The 13335-nt window shown below is 38.0% G+C and overlaps 1 protein-coding gene across 3 annotated transcripts in view; it reads right to left on the minus strand.

Moving 5' to 3' along the window:
- The window catches only part of STXBP6 (syntaxin binding protein 6), a 222573-nt gene that overhangs the window by 42226 nt on the left and 167012 nt on the right, over nucleotides 1–13335 (minus strand). The gene's annotated exons all lie outside the window — the stretch shown is intronic.

Below are 13335 nucleotides of genomic sequence, written 5' to 3' on the forward strand. Positions count from 1 at the left end.
GCTGCGTTGACAGGAAGGCATCTCCCATCGATGCAGCACCGTGAAGATGCTGTGGTATGGCAACGGAAGTAGCTTGCGTATTTCCCATCTACCGCCGGTGGCGGTGTACAGCAGGCCTTAGAAAGAGCTGTGTGGTAGCTTGTAATGACCAATAATAGACATCTGAAGATGTCTAAGAGAAAACAAAGCACAGGTGCTAGCCTTTAGGCAGACTGGCTTTCTGGGAATATCACAGAATAAGGCAGAGAGTTGTAGAGCCTTAAAAACCTCTGGACAAAAGGGAGTGGGACAAGAGGCCCTACCCAGAGACAGGTGACAGCTGGAGACCTGAGACCTAACTGGGCACTCCTGGAATGGACCATGGAGAGGGGAATACAGGTTCAGTTGCCTCTGCCACAGTTTCAGGGTAACAAAGAATCATGAAGATCATCAGATAAAGATTTTGATTGGTCCCCTTTCCTCCCATTTTTTTAAAATAGATGTTGACAGAAAGAGATAACCAAGTAACTTTAATTCTGACAGTGCTGTAGTGAATATGAATTTCCAAAGCTGCAATACAGTGGATTACAAAAAGCTTTATGGAGGACCAGACTGGCTGATTCTGCATGGCTACACACACACACGGGCCCCTGGAAGAGTCCACACAAGGTGGCCGGGCAGCAGCACAGGCACCACAAACAGTTTAACACCCTGTTTACTTAAAAAGCACACTACTTCATTTTCAATTATTTTGAATTGTTCCACGAATGTTATTGTGTAATTTCCTGTTTTTAAAAAAGTGAACTAGCCCCCCTTTCCCCAAATTCCATCATATTGACACCCACATCGTTCATCAGCAGGGCTGGAACCTTTAGATCCGCCACACAAACTGCTGCCCCTTTAGCTAATGGAACAACTGACAGCAGCATGAGATTGTCGTACTATATGTGGACCAGCAATACAAAGCACTAGGGCACATTGCCAGGAGTTTCATAGAAATTTGCTGACCGCAGAAGAATGGTGAGAATCAGGAATCTTGGGTTCCATTCAAGGCTCTAGTTAGCACAGACTTTTCTCTTGTCTCCCACAAGTGTGACTCTCCTTCTGCCCTGTACCCTCCAACCCTTCTACGTCCCAGTCCTGTCTCTTCACCACCTGTGGCTCCATGTCCCGCTGTACTCACCTAGTCAGTCCCAGCTTCTACACCTCAGGCTTCTCATTCCAGTCCAGTTTGCTTGCCCAGCAAGTCCTAGTCTCTCTACTCCAGACTCCCCACCCAGTACAGGCTTACAGGAGTCTCACAGTCTCCCTGCCCATCCACTCCCAACTCTGCACTTCCCCTTCCAGCTCCTTACCTAACCAGTCCCAGTTCTCCAGCCTCACCTAGACACTTCATCAGGTCAGTCTGCGCTCCCCCTTCACCTCCTTTCCCCCATCCCACCCATTCTCATTCCCAGTCTCCTTGCCCAACTGTAGTTCAGAATTCTAAAGGGTCAATGAAGAACTACCCAAAGTTAGGGAATACAATTAGTGCCCTGGTTGTTGTCTTCAAAGAAAATACTCCTCTACAAAAATGCAAGTACCAGATGAAAGGAAAGTTTAAGGAAACTGTAATTGGTGCATCCAACTTCTTATGAAATCCCAAGGGTCTTAGGGTCACTATGCTAGGGGAAATTCTACCTGACAATTCTACTACTGGAAATTCTACTCCTCCTGGGCTTCCCTTGGTACATGAGCCTTCTGTGCTATTCCAGTGCTGGGCCGAGCCATAAGGACACGATTTAGTCTTCAAGTTAAATTTTAACTAGAGGAGAAATGAAAATGGATTTCAGGATACACGCTAACACCTCAATTGGCTGTTTTCTGTTCGCTTTGCAAATCAGTGATGACTAAATTGAATTCTCTTTTCAACAGAATAAATACATCTTTTTTTCCTCACTCTGCGTGAATTACGGGTTGTCACCGCCATTGCAGAAATACTGAAATTTCTCTCCTGATTTAGTTCATTCACTTCACACAATGTTCAATAGCGATATCAGACTATCCATTTTTATTATGCAGTAGATTAACACTGAAAATAAACTCCAAGTACTGCAAACTGTGCAATTAACTCTGACTACTAAACTGCTGGTGGCTACACTACTGAGAATAGAGATGTGAGGCTTATATACTCTGTCACAGGCAAGAATACCACCTTCTGGAAAGTAAAATTTAGCATATCCACAATACTTTGGAGCTGTTAGAGGAAGACACGAATTTCCTGTCCTCCTGAGCAGAATGCACCTTGGCACTCATCAACTAAGCTTGCCAATCTGAGAATGTGAATAAAACAACTTACTTGTCCTGCTCAAATTCACTCTAATACACAGTAATATTAAAGCTGAAGAATTTATTTTTTCTTGGCTAACCTGGCAGCAATTTTTATTTAGTAAAGCCAAATGGAACATCAGCTACCAGCACGGAAGGTTTCAAAGATTTTTCAAACCTCAAAACTGACTAAGATATGACTGAGTCAGGGCAATCATATTCCACCTACAAGATTCTCACTTTCTTTAGTCACCAACCACTATTTTTAATATAACACACTTTTAAGCACTCTCATAGTGATTATTGGATCCATAAAGGTTTGTTTCTCCTGTTTTCATCAGAATATCCTGTAAATATGATTAACTTTATGCTTTTGCTTAGGACCATGAATTGACTGACAGTTTAAAAATTGGCTTCTGGCTCATGTTTATTTTTATAGGCTGCTCTCTGCTTTCTCTCACAATAGATGACAAAAGCATCTCTGCAAACAAGAACTTTGTTATTCATCAAAACCTACACGCCTGCTACTTATTATGCCATAATCAACAACATAATTCAATTTCAACTCATCTTTCTGGAAAGATAGTTAAAACAAAACAAAAACACACATCAGCGTATGTCTGAAAGGTTTTATAATTCCCATCTCCAGCAAGGACTGAATAAGAGCTCAGGAATAACCTAACAAAACAACTATGGAATTTACTTATTATTTTAAAGGAAAATGAGTTAAGAGAACCGGAGGAATTGCCAAAATGGATCAGATTAGAGGTCCATCTAGTCCTATAACCTGTGTTTGATGGTTAGCTGTACCAGCTGCTTTACAGGAAGAAACGCTGCAGTAGGCAATTATGAAATAACCTGTCCCAAATAAAGTTTCCTTCTAAATCCTAATAGTTAGAGGTTTCTTTATAGCCTGAAACATGAGAGTTCATATCCCTTCCAAAGCTGTAGTTTATTTTTTAAATAGTTATTGTTTCAATTCTAGATATTCTTGTTATCCATATGAACTCTAATCCTCTGAATCCTCTTTTCCTCCATGGTATCTTGTAGCAAAGGAATCCACCTGTGTTCGGTGAACAATTTTTTCTTATCAATTTTAAATTTGCTGTCTTTCTAATTCATTAAATATGCCTTTGTTTTAGCATTAACAAACACACGTCATGCTTAAAAAAAATGGAATATGGGACATTAGTTGCATTTTGGTTGGTTCATAGACTTAAGGTCCGAAGGGACCATTATGATCATCTAGTCTGACCTCCTGCATAACACAGGCCATAGAACCTCACCCACCCACTCCTGTAACAGACTCCTAACCTATGACTGAGTTATTGGTTACATGTGCCTATGGTCTTCATAGGGTGTTCCTCTATTCACCAATACAGGCAATATAAATATTAAAATATACATAATTCTATTATATAGTTCTGCCCTTCTAAAGATTTATGAAAGTTAACTTTTTAACCAGAAAAAAAAAATGTATCTTGGATAAATTAGCAAGAATAGACAGACATATTTTAGGTCTCGTCAAAGCACCATTCAGCAAACTGCTCTGCTAGTAAGTTAGTCTGGAGATCAGATCAAGTAAAAAAGACAGAGGTTAAAATAGGATGTGGACAATAAATAAAATGATGAAAGACCATCTCTTTTCCCCCCTATATCCCACTTGTTTTTAAAATATTGAGACTGATCAGATAATGTGCAAACCACTCAACTTCCTCCAATGTCACTAGGGGGCTTGTCTACACAGTAAATTACTGTGCTGAAAGCCAGAGTGTGAACCTACAGCGCATCAGCTTGCCATGCAATAATATCCTATGTGGACACTGTTACGGTGAGTGAAAGTTCCAGAATGCACACAAAGTTGGTCTAATAAAAGATACTGCCTCACTCATCTTACCACTCTAACTTTTCCATGCATTGCTCTTTACAATCTGATACAAATTGGACTCTTTACACATCAAAATAAAGAACAATTTTGTAAATCATGAAAGTGCCACCCACTGATTTATTGTTACCAAAAGACAAGAGACAATTATAAAATTATTGGATAATATTATGGAATTTGTTATCCGAATTAAATACTGTATAGATTAAAGCAGTCTACCTTCCTCTCTTTAATTATGAATGTCCTTTTCGACTTACCTTATCCTCTTCTACAATTTTTACAAGAACAAACATACTGTTTATTTGATTGTCCTAGCATGTGTTTGTTTTAGGAAGGCAATTCTGATATTTGATTATGTGCAGCATTGTCCTGGAGAAAGCCTGGTTCTACTTTTATGCATTTTGATCTCAGCATATAAACCATCAGCTTGACAAAAATAAAACTCAGCAAATATTGAAAAGTTTTATTTGTTGATTTATATGATGTCCTTAAATCAAAGAATAGTGAAGTTGATTAAACCTTGACATGCATATGCTATGAAGAAAAACCACCACATATATATACACATTATTTTAAAAAGAGCTCTTTGGTGGTACACCTTCTATTGCTTTTTGTTTCCATCTCAACTTTTACAATGGCCATTATCATCCCCAAAGTAAACAACTGCAACTCACCACACAAAAAACACTCAAATAACTTCTTGCTCAGAACACTGAACTCTAGGTCAGTGGTTCTCAACCTTTCCAGACGATTATACCCCTTTCGGGAGTCCGATTTGCTTTATGTACTCCAAGTTTCACCTCACTTAAAAACTATGTGCTTACAAAATCAAACGTAAAAATACAGAAGTGTCACAGCATACCTTTATTGAAAAATTGCTTACCGTCTCATTTTTACCATATAGTTATAAAATAAATTGATTGGAATATAAATATTGTACTTACATTTCAGTGTATAACATATAAAGCAGTATAAACAAGCCATTGTCTATGAAATTTTAGTTTGTACTGACTTCACTAGTGGGTTTTTTGTAGCCTATTGTAAAACTAGGCAAATATCTAGATGAGTTGATGTACCGCCTTGAAGACTTTTTGTACCCCCAGGGGTACACGTACTCCTGGTTGAGGAACACTGCTCTAGGTAGCAGAAACGGAAATAAGTTGAAAGAATTCGGCAGACTTATATTATTTGCCCATGTATTATTATTTGCCTCAAGGGTAACACCCTATTGATAGTTTTTCTACTAGAATAAAAACTTGAACCACCATTTTAAAATCTGTATCAATTTTCTTGGTTTATGGTGTTTCAACTTTTTTCATCCCTGTTTTTCCTGCTATTAATGGACAGTTAAGTTTCTACTCCAAGATGAAACCTACAATTCAACAGCTTGGGTTTTTTTACTTGTTCAGTTTTATTTTAGGAATATTAATGCTTGCTTTCAATGTGAATGGCAAGTATAGCACTAAAATAGTACGTTTCCCAGACCTGAAGAAGAGCTCTGTGTAAGCTTGAAAGCTTGTCTCTTTCACCAACAGAAGCTGGTTCAATAAAAAAATATTACTTCTCCCACCTTCTCTCTCTAATAACCTGGGACCGACACAGCTACATCAACTTCATAAAATATGTCATTGGGAAGTCCTGTGTATATCTTGTCTAAATAATTTCTACATCAAATGTGCTTATTTTACAAGTATGTTTTTATTTTCTAATTGCCAGGCCTGCAAACATAGCCTGTGCTCTAATAGTCAAACTGCTGTTCTTGTATCTGATCCCACCATCATCAGTTATGCAGTTGGAACTCGGGACATGATCTAAAGCCCAGCAGTGTCAATGGATATACCGTGACTGCCATTTGTTACCTTTGAGAATACCTGAGCAAAATTAGAATCCAGCGCATTCTCCTCCCAAGGCTGCTAAAAAATGAAACTCTTGACTAAAGTGCCACTTTTACAGTCACTTTTCTGACCATAACTACATTTTAAAGTGACGGTATTGTTGATGTACTTCTGCCTAGAGGCCATGCTATTCGTATTTTATTTAAACTGAAAATAAATAGAATGCAATGGAAGTTGTCCATCACATATAAAGGTTTCAGTGGGAGTTTCCTTGTAATCAGTACTGAGCTCCATTTGTAGCAAGACACCAAACTATAGTTATTAATATTTATATGCATTTTTATAACAGTTCACTTATGAGTACAATACCATAAAGAAGAATTCAATACTGTATGTGCTGTGTGTCTTAAAATCAGGAAAAATAGTGTGCAAATAAGATACAAAGTTAAATACAATTCAGGTGTTTTACGGTGCCGAGGACATTGAGAAAATAATATTGCTTAATGCCATCAAAAAGGTTCCTTCCCCCCGCCCGCCCAATCAATAATCATCAGGCTTATGCACTAATGCAAGAGCCCATTACTTTTTCCTACCACTATTCTGTAGCTTCTAGTTCTTTTCCCTTCATTCTTTCATGCATACTTATGTTAACAGCTGGATAAGAAAGACTTAGATGTATTATTGAGAGGTTTTGCTGTAAAGTAATATGACTGCAATTACTGTATATTTTAGTATTATATTATCAAGTACTGCTAGTCAAACATTTTATCCCGCATACAAAGTTTGTTTCCCAATATACAGCCTCAAGACCGCAAAACCAAAAGGTAAATGTTTACAGCTTTGCTTATGTTTTCAAATAAGACCCAACTGGCTCATGTTTAAAACATCACAGTGAACTGGAAGGCAGACCAGATTTTAAAGATAAATATGTTTAAGATTAGCCCATGAGACTAGTGGAATCACCATATTGTGTTATTTGTGCATAGCTAATCTGAGCCAACATGGAGCTGATGAAAATCAAAGGACTAATTATCACTATCACTGTGGCAAATTCTTGTCTGAGGAGGAAGAATTGGATAGTTCATAAAGTAACTCCTGCCAGCTATACCTTGATTCTTTTAAAAAAATCTCAACAGCTGAGCTGGTGAAGCTGCTTTTTTTCATGGAATTGGCAGATGGATTGGTTTGAGACCAAAGTACATAGCATGCAGGCTGCACTAGAAAATCCCAGATCATTTACAGTAGCATTTACAGAAAATCCCAGATCATTCCTGCTGTCACTGGAATCACTGTACTTTGCAGTTTTCATATTTATCTATAGGTGGCAGCAACTCTTTGCTCTTAGAAGGGCAGATGCAGTCTTGATTGAAATAATTCAAATATAAACAGGGAGCTTTCAAAATATAGCCCAGAATCATAAGGGTCAAATTCGATTCTAGTTTAAGCCCAATATTTACACCAGGAATTAATTTGGCCAAATGTGTTCAATAATTTATATCACAGTAGCAATATGGATGAAGATATAAGGCTTTGCCTTCTAAGGACACATATTGGGCTTGATTCTAATCTCACAGCATTTTTGTTTGTTTGTTTATTTTTTTATCTTTATTTAGGAAGTTTAAATAAGTTTACAAATCCTTCCCATGTAAATATCAGAAACAAAACAAGCATTACAACAGTTTTAGTTTAAGAGACATTATATGGGAATATAGTAATTAGATCTTTATATTTAACAGGGGTTAAATGGAGTTAGCATCATTACACCTATAACATGTTGTTTCTAGTGATTGTATTAAAATGAGTGAAATCTTCACACACATTTGACAGACCAGGAATGTCTATCAAATGTTAACATTAAAAAAAATTGGACTGGTATGACGGTGGTGGTGGTGTGTTTTGTTTTGTTTTTTGGAAAGAGAGTGTACTTTGAGTATGGAATAAAAGGTAACCATACCTAACTGTCCTCTGTCTATTTTGCTGGTACATAATTGGTACATAATTAATTTTTCCAGAACCATAGCCTCCCTTTTCTTTTATATAAAAAAACCAACCAGCAACAACGACAAAAAATATTCCTCTACAGTTGGGCTATTTTTTCTTTTTCCAGTCAGAGGCTACAAATAGCTGAGAAGCTACTAGCAGATGAGAAATTCATTCTTAATTTTCTCTTGTGCGACCATTTCTGCTAGAAAGCCCTAGGAGGCTTACCAAAGATCATTTGGTAATAAATATCTAACAGTTTGTGATATTTGGTTCAGGATTTTATGGCAATACCCTCTAATGACTGGACAAGTCCACCATATATGCATAAAATCTCCTCTTTCACCACAACTTCTTCAACATTGATCCCCATTCAATCTCTATATATTTTTAACCTGACTGGTGTGACATATCACTGAAAGAGTATCTTAAAGAAATTTTCTTTTATTGCACTACAGACTGAGGTTGCTGATGATCTTTTCTGGATTAAACCCTATTTCTCTTTGGTAATTTTTCCATCCACGTCCTTTCCCAAACATCTCATATATATGGACACTTTTTGGTTAAGAGAGCTGTTTGCAAAGAGTGATAAATTATTTTTTTGTTCCCTAACTGACCAGACACCACTGCTTCTTTAAAAGTTAGCTGCTTTTGGACTGGCACAAACAGCTTTTCTAGAAAGTTGAGAAACAATGCCTGACATGCAGTACTGGTACCAGGAAAAAGTGAGCCAGTTAAGTAAAAAAGGGTGAGGTTGAAATCCTGGCCACACTGAAGTCAATAACAAAAGTTCCCACTGACTTCACTGGAACCAGGATTTCACCCAAGGGCTCTAAAGATACTAAAAGAAGTCTGCGTGTGTGGTCTGAATGTCCAGAGGCATGATTTATCAAACAACTTACTATTATCTGGAAAACATTTTGCACAAAACGAAAGCACAAAACTGAAAACAACAAATACTTATCAACAGTTCTTAATTACCAACTAAATAAATAATCATACATACATGGAAAAATTAAAATCAGTATTTTTACTTCGGATAACACATGGTTTATTGAGTCTCTTCTAATATAATAATCACAAACCCACGCTTAGAATTCTGCTACAATTTCATCATTCGTATGAGAAATGCAAGATCAACAGATTTGCTGGAGAGATTTACCCCTTTTGTTTCCATATACTAAGTACAGCCACAACAAAAAGATGGAGCCCACTGATATAACAAGATGAAAAGTTTGCAAGTAACTTTATCTATTTAAAAAAAATGAAATGGACAAAACTAACTACAATTTTCTTCCATATCAAAAGATTTACACATTAGTAACAAATGTTTATTTATACACGTTTTGCAAGATCCTGTACCAAATGGCAGATTATTAGAATTCTACATTTTGCTAGATAGAAGTGGGCAAAATTAATATTTTGTGAGGTGTCAGAACACATTAGAAGGCTATAGTCTGTTCTGCTACTATCTCCCACTGAAACGGCATAATTATTGCCTTCAGAGACACTAAGAACAAGTTTAATGAAAAATATTTTCGCCTAAAATGACAAAGGATTGTTTGAAATCACTCAGCTGGGAATATTTAAATGACTGCTACAAGGCTGTTTGGAATTTAATGCAGTGCATATTGTGGAGGTGCTACAAAATCTAAGCTTCTAGGGATATGCAAAAGATTAATTTTGACACCAAGCATCTATTTTCTAACGCCATGTATGTCATAGGTAAAAATCTCACATATCACCAAATGTAGACTTCAAAGGTAACACTGCAGGAAGGGGGGTAATAACCAAACACACACTATTAGCAAACAGCTAATGGCAAAAGTGCCTGCGTCAACTGCTGTTCACAGATTTCTCAGGAAAGAACTGGACAAAAAATGTGTCACTTCATCCTTTTCATTTCTGCCCACATGCTGACTAGCAGTGCAACACTGGCCTTAGTCTGTTTAATTCTAGTCAGATGCTACTTGGCAAGATTATAAGCAGCAGCAGAGGCACTGGAACTATCTGAAGAGTGCAGATTCAGAAAAACTGTACTGCATTGATTCAGTCACACCAGTAACTGGAATTTTCAACCCTATTGTGATGCCCTTTATCTTCACTAGTTTTAAATGGCTCAAGTGACGGAGAGACTATTTTCATGGTTTAAATTACAATATCATTTGCAGAACATTGTCATTTAACAATAAAGAAAATTATTTGTTACCCTCACCATTAAATCAACATCAACCAAGATTCTGTTACAAAATAGAAGGAATACTACCTCTATTTAAAGGGGGGGAGGTCCCCTCAAACAATCGGTGCCTTTTAACTTGTTGCATCAACATCTGAATACATGCAAAAAGTCTGTGGTCTGTGATTCAGGCCCTACACCTAGTATCAGAGCCGCCAGGGTAGGGATGGAAGGCTCAATTTGCCCCAGACCTTCTGTTTGAGAGGGCCCCCAAACTGAGTGGCATCTCTACCCGGCACTTAGGGGTCTCTAAATCCCAACCCCAGGCCTCCCTTTAGTAGTAATATTTTGGATGCAGGGGACGGGCCTCATTTTCAGATTTTGCCCCAGGCCCTCCAAAACTTCTGTGCAGCCCTGCTAGCGATGCTAACTGGCTCTGCCTGCCTCAAAAACTTGTTCAGTACCACAAGGGAGGTGCTGCTCCAGTCTGATGGCAAAACAGCTACCGAGGGCTTTGAGGACTCATTTGGCAAAGATTCATGTTCACTAGTGAGTGAGAGAGAGAGTGAGAGAGAGAGAGAAAATGTGGGATTTTTTGAGGAGGCGAGGGTGTTTTTGTATGCAAAATATGCATCTCTCTTTGACCAGCTCTACTTAACATTTACAGATACTAATGAGACAGTTGCATTTCATCTTCAATTGTATTTATTTAATAAAATGTATGTTATTAATACGTCTAATATAATCAGTCACACAAAACAAAGGACCAGACAACCTTAGACTTTAAACAAACTACCCCTGAAGCAACTGCATACTCCATATCAAAAAACAAACCAAGAAACAATACTTGTCCCATACTAAAGTTACCTTAAAGAGATGGGATGAAGCCACAAGTTTCAACCTGGATTTTTAACACCGCAGAAGTAAATTTGGATTTGCTGTTTTGGTTCAACAAATTAGAAGAAAAAGGGTCATTTGCAAATTCTGATCTGCACTTAGATTCTAAAGCCTTCCCTGATAATCCCTAAAACTGAGTTGTTTACACTTGATGTTTCATTTCAGCCAATTTCTACTCCTCTCTCCCCATTTTGAGCTTTGTGATATATCTCTCTGAATTTTATATTAGTGTCTCTGAACACGGTTCTATGGAATATAACGGGATCGTCCATGGAAGTAGTTAAAGATTACTCTTCACTTTGAGAGAGTTGTGGATAATCCCAGTCTCCCTTGCTTCATAAAATAGTTTTTAACATCAACAAATGGGGCTGTTTTTGGTCACTGAATAGCTATTCTGTTTGCCTTCGAAGTCATTGACCTACTAACGGCAACTCAGGTTTGCACAAGTTTGAAAATAAAGGGAACTAAATAGCACTACATTCTGTTCCATATTACCAAGGATATCTGCCTTTCAGATATCCTCTAATTAAGATTTCTATGACAAATATTTTGTCTCTCACTCTGTAGGAGAGACCATTTTCCTGTGTCTAAACATATGAGGCCATAAACAGTAATACAGGCCAAAACATTTTGTTTTAATACTATGAAAGCTTCTTTCTATGCATTGCTGCTGATGTTGACTCCTTTACAGGAGTAGGCTCTTTGGTTGAGTTGATCGTAAAGATTAACAAAGGAATACTTTCTCCATGTTATTCTATGAGAGCTTTCTATCAACTAAACTAATCTCATCTGTGCTCTTTTCCTAATAATACGCACTTCATTTATGTTTTCATAAAGATCTTGGCAGTTGTGGTAAAACTGTGCTTTTAAAACTAGATTAAAATGTATCTTTATGTATACATTCACATCATACAATTATGTAATTATACTCTATGTATATTTTTATATATATATAAATCATTAATGTTACATTAAGGTTATGGATTTGAATGCTTAAAGTCAAGAAATGCAGATGTAACGTGGAAGTTTAATATCCCCACCTTCCCCTACCCTATCCAGTGGTGCTTCCATATTGCAATATAGCCTCTAATTACATGATTCCATGGTATTTCAAAAATATTTTCCAATAGTCCCACAATAATAATGGATATGGTTTGCTCATGAGGAATTGGCAGGGGATTTCCTATTGTCAGGTGAGGTTGAGAGGGGATGATGTTTTGCTTCAGGCCAATTTCCACTGCCCTCCACCCCCTCCCGATTTTGAGCTTTGTGATATATATAACTGTATTTTCTATTAGTGTCTCTGAGAAGCAATGATCATTTGGGTTTTGTGGCCACACCATTAGCATAGTTAGTTTACTTATGATGTTGTTGTTTCTGGTAGCAACTACAACTTGCTAGGCACCGTACAATCACAAAAAGAATCTTGCCACAAAGAGCTCGTGCTTTAAAATGAGAAACAGATGACAGGGGAAAGAGTAACAACAAGCATGGTAACCAGGTGGTGAGATTTGCCAAGACTCATGAGAGCAGTGCCTTTTAAAAAAAGAGACTAACCTTTTCACTTTATAGGCAACAGTATTTGGGCACTTCTTAGATGTGCAGAGCTGGGAAGAGGGAAGATACAATGAGCCCCAGGATTATAAGCCTAAGTGACAAAGCAAATACTGATGTTGTCAAGATTAAGAAAATTGGGGTAATGGTTTGGGATAGAAGAAAACCAACTCAGTTGTGGTTATGTTAAGCTTGAATTGAGTTGACATTGAGACATACACAATATTGCCAACTTCAATCGATCAAAAATACTGAGTCGGACCACTAAAACTAATGAGATTGGCCCCCAAAAAATCATGACATTTTAAGAAAAGATTATATTGTGTTTTTTAGGTCAGTCTCTTCATTTTTGAACTCCCTCGGCCCATCCCCAGGGTGTGTGCATGTGACAATTAGTGTTGCCTGTTCTCCCACAATTGCCTGTCTCCCACCCAACAATTTATCTTGTCTCCCCAGTCCCCATCACTTCTCTCCCCACCCCAACCCCCACTCGATTCAGCTCCCCCTCAGTTCAATCCCCCGGCCTACATCATCACCACCCCATCAGTTCAGTCCCCTACCCCATCGACCCCCATCACCCTCAGTTCACCCTCCCAGCACTCACCCCATCTGCTCAGAACCCATCATCAATACAGTCCTCCTACCCCATCAGCCCCCACCCTCATCACTCCAGCCCCCTGCAGCCTCCACGACATAGTTCAGCCCTCCCAGCCTCACCTCTG

The sequence above is a fragment of the Emydura macquarii genome, unplaced genomic scaffold, assembly GCF_026122565.2.
Source record: "Emydura macquarii macquarii isolate MOO-44397 ecotype Brisbane River unplaced genomic scaffold, CSIRO-AGI_Emac_v2 contig_1876, whole genome shotgun sequence".
NCBI lineage: Eukaryota > Metazoa > Chordata > Testudines > Chelidae > Emydura > Emydura macquarii.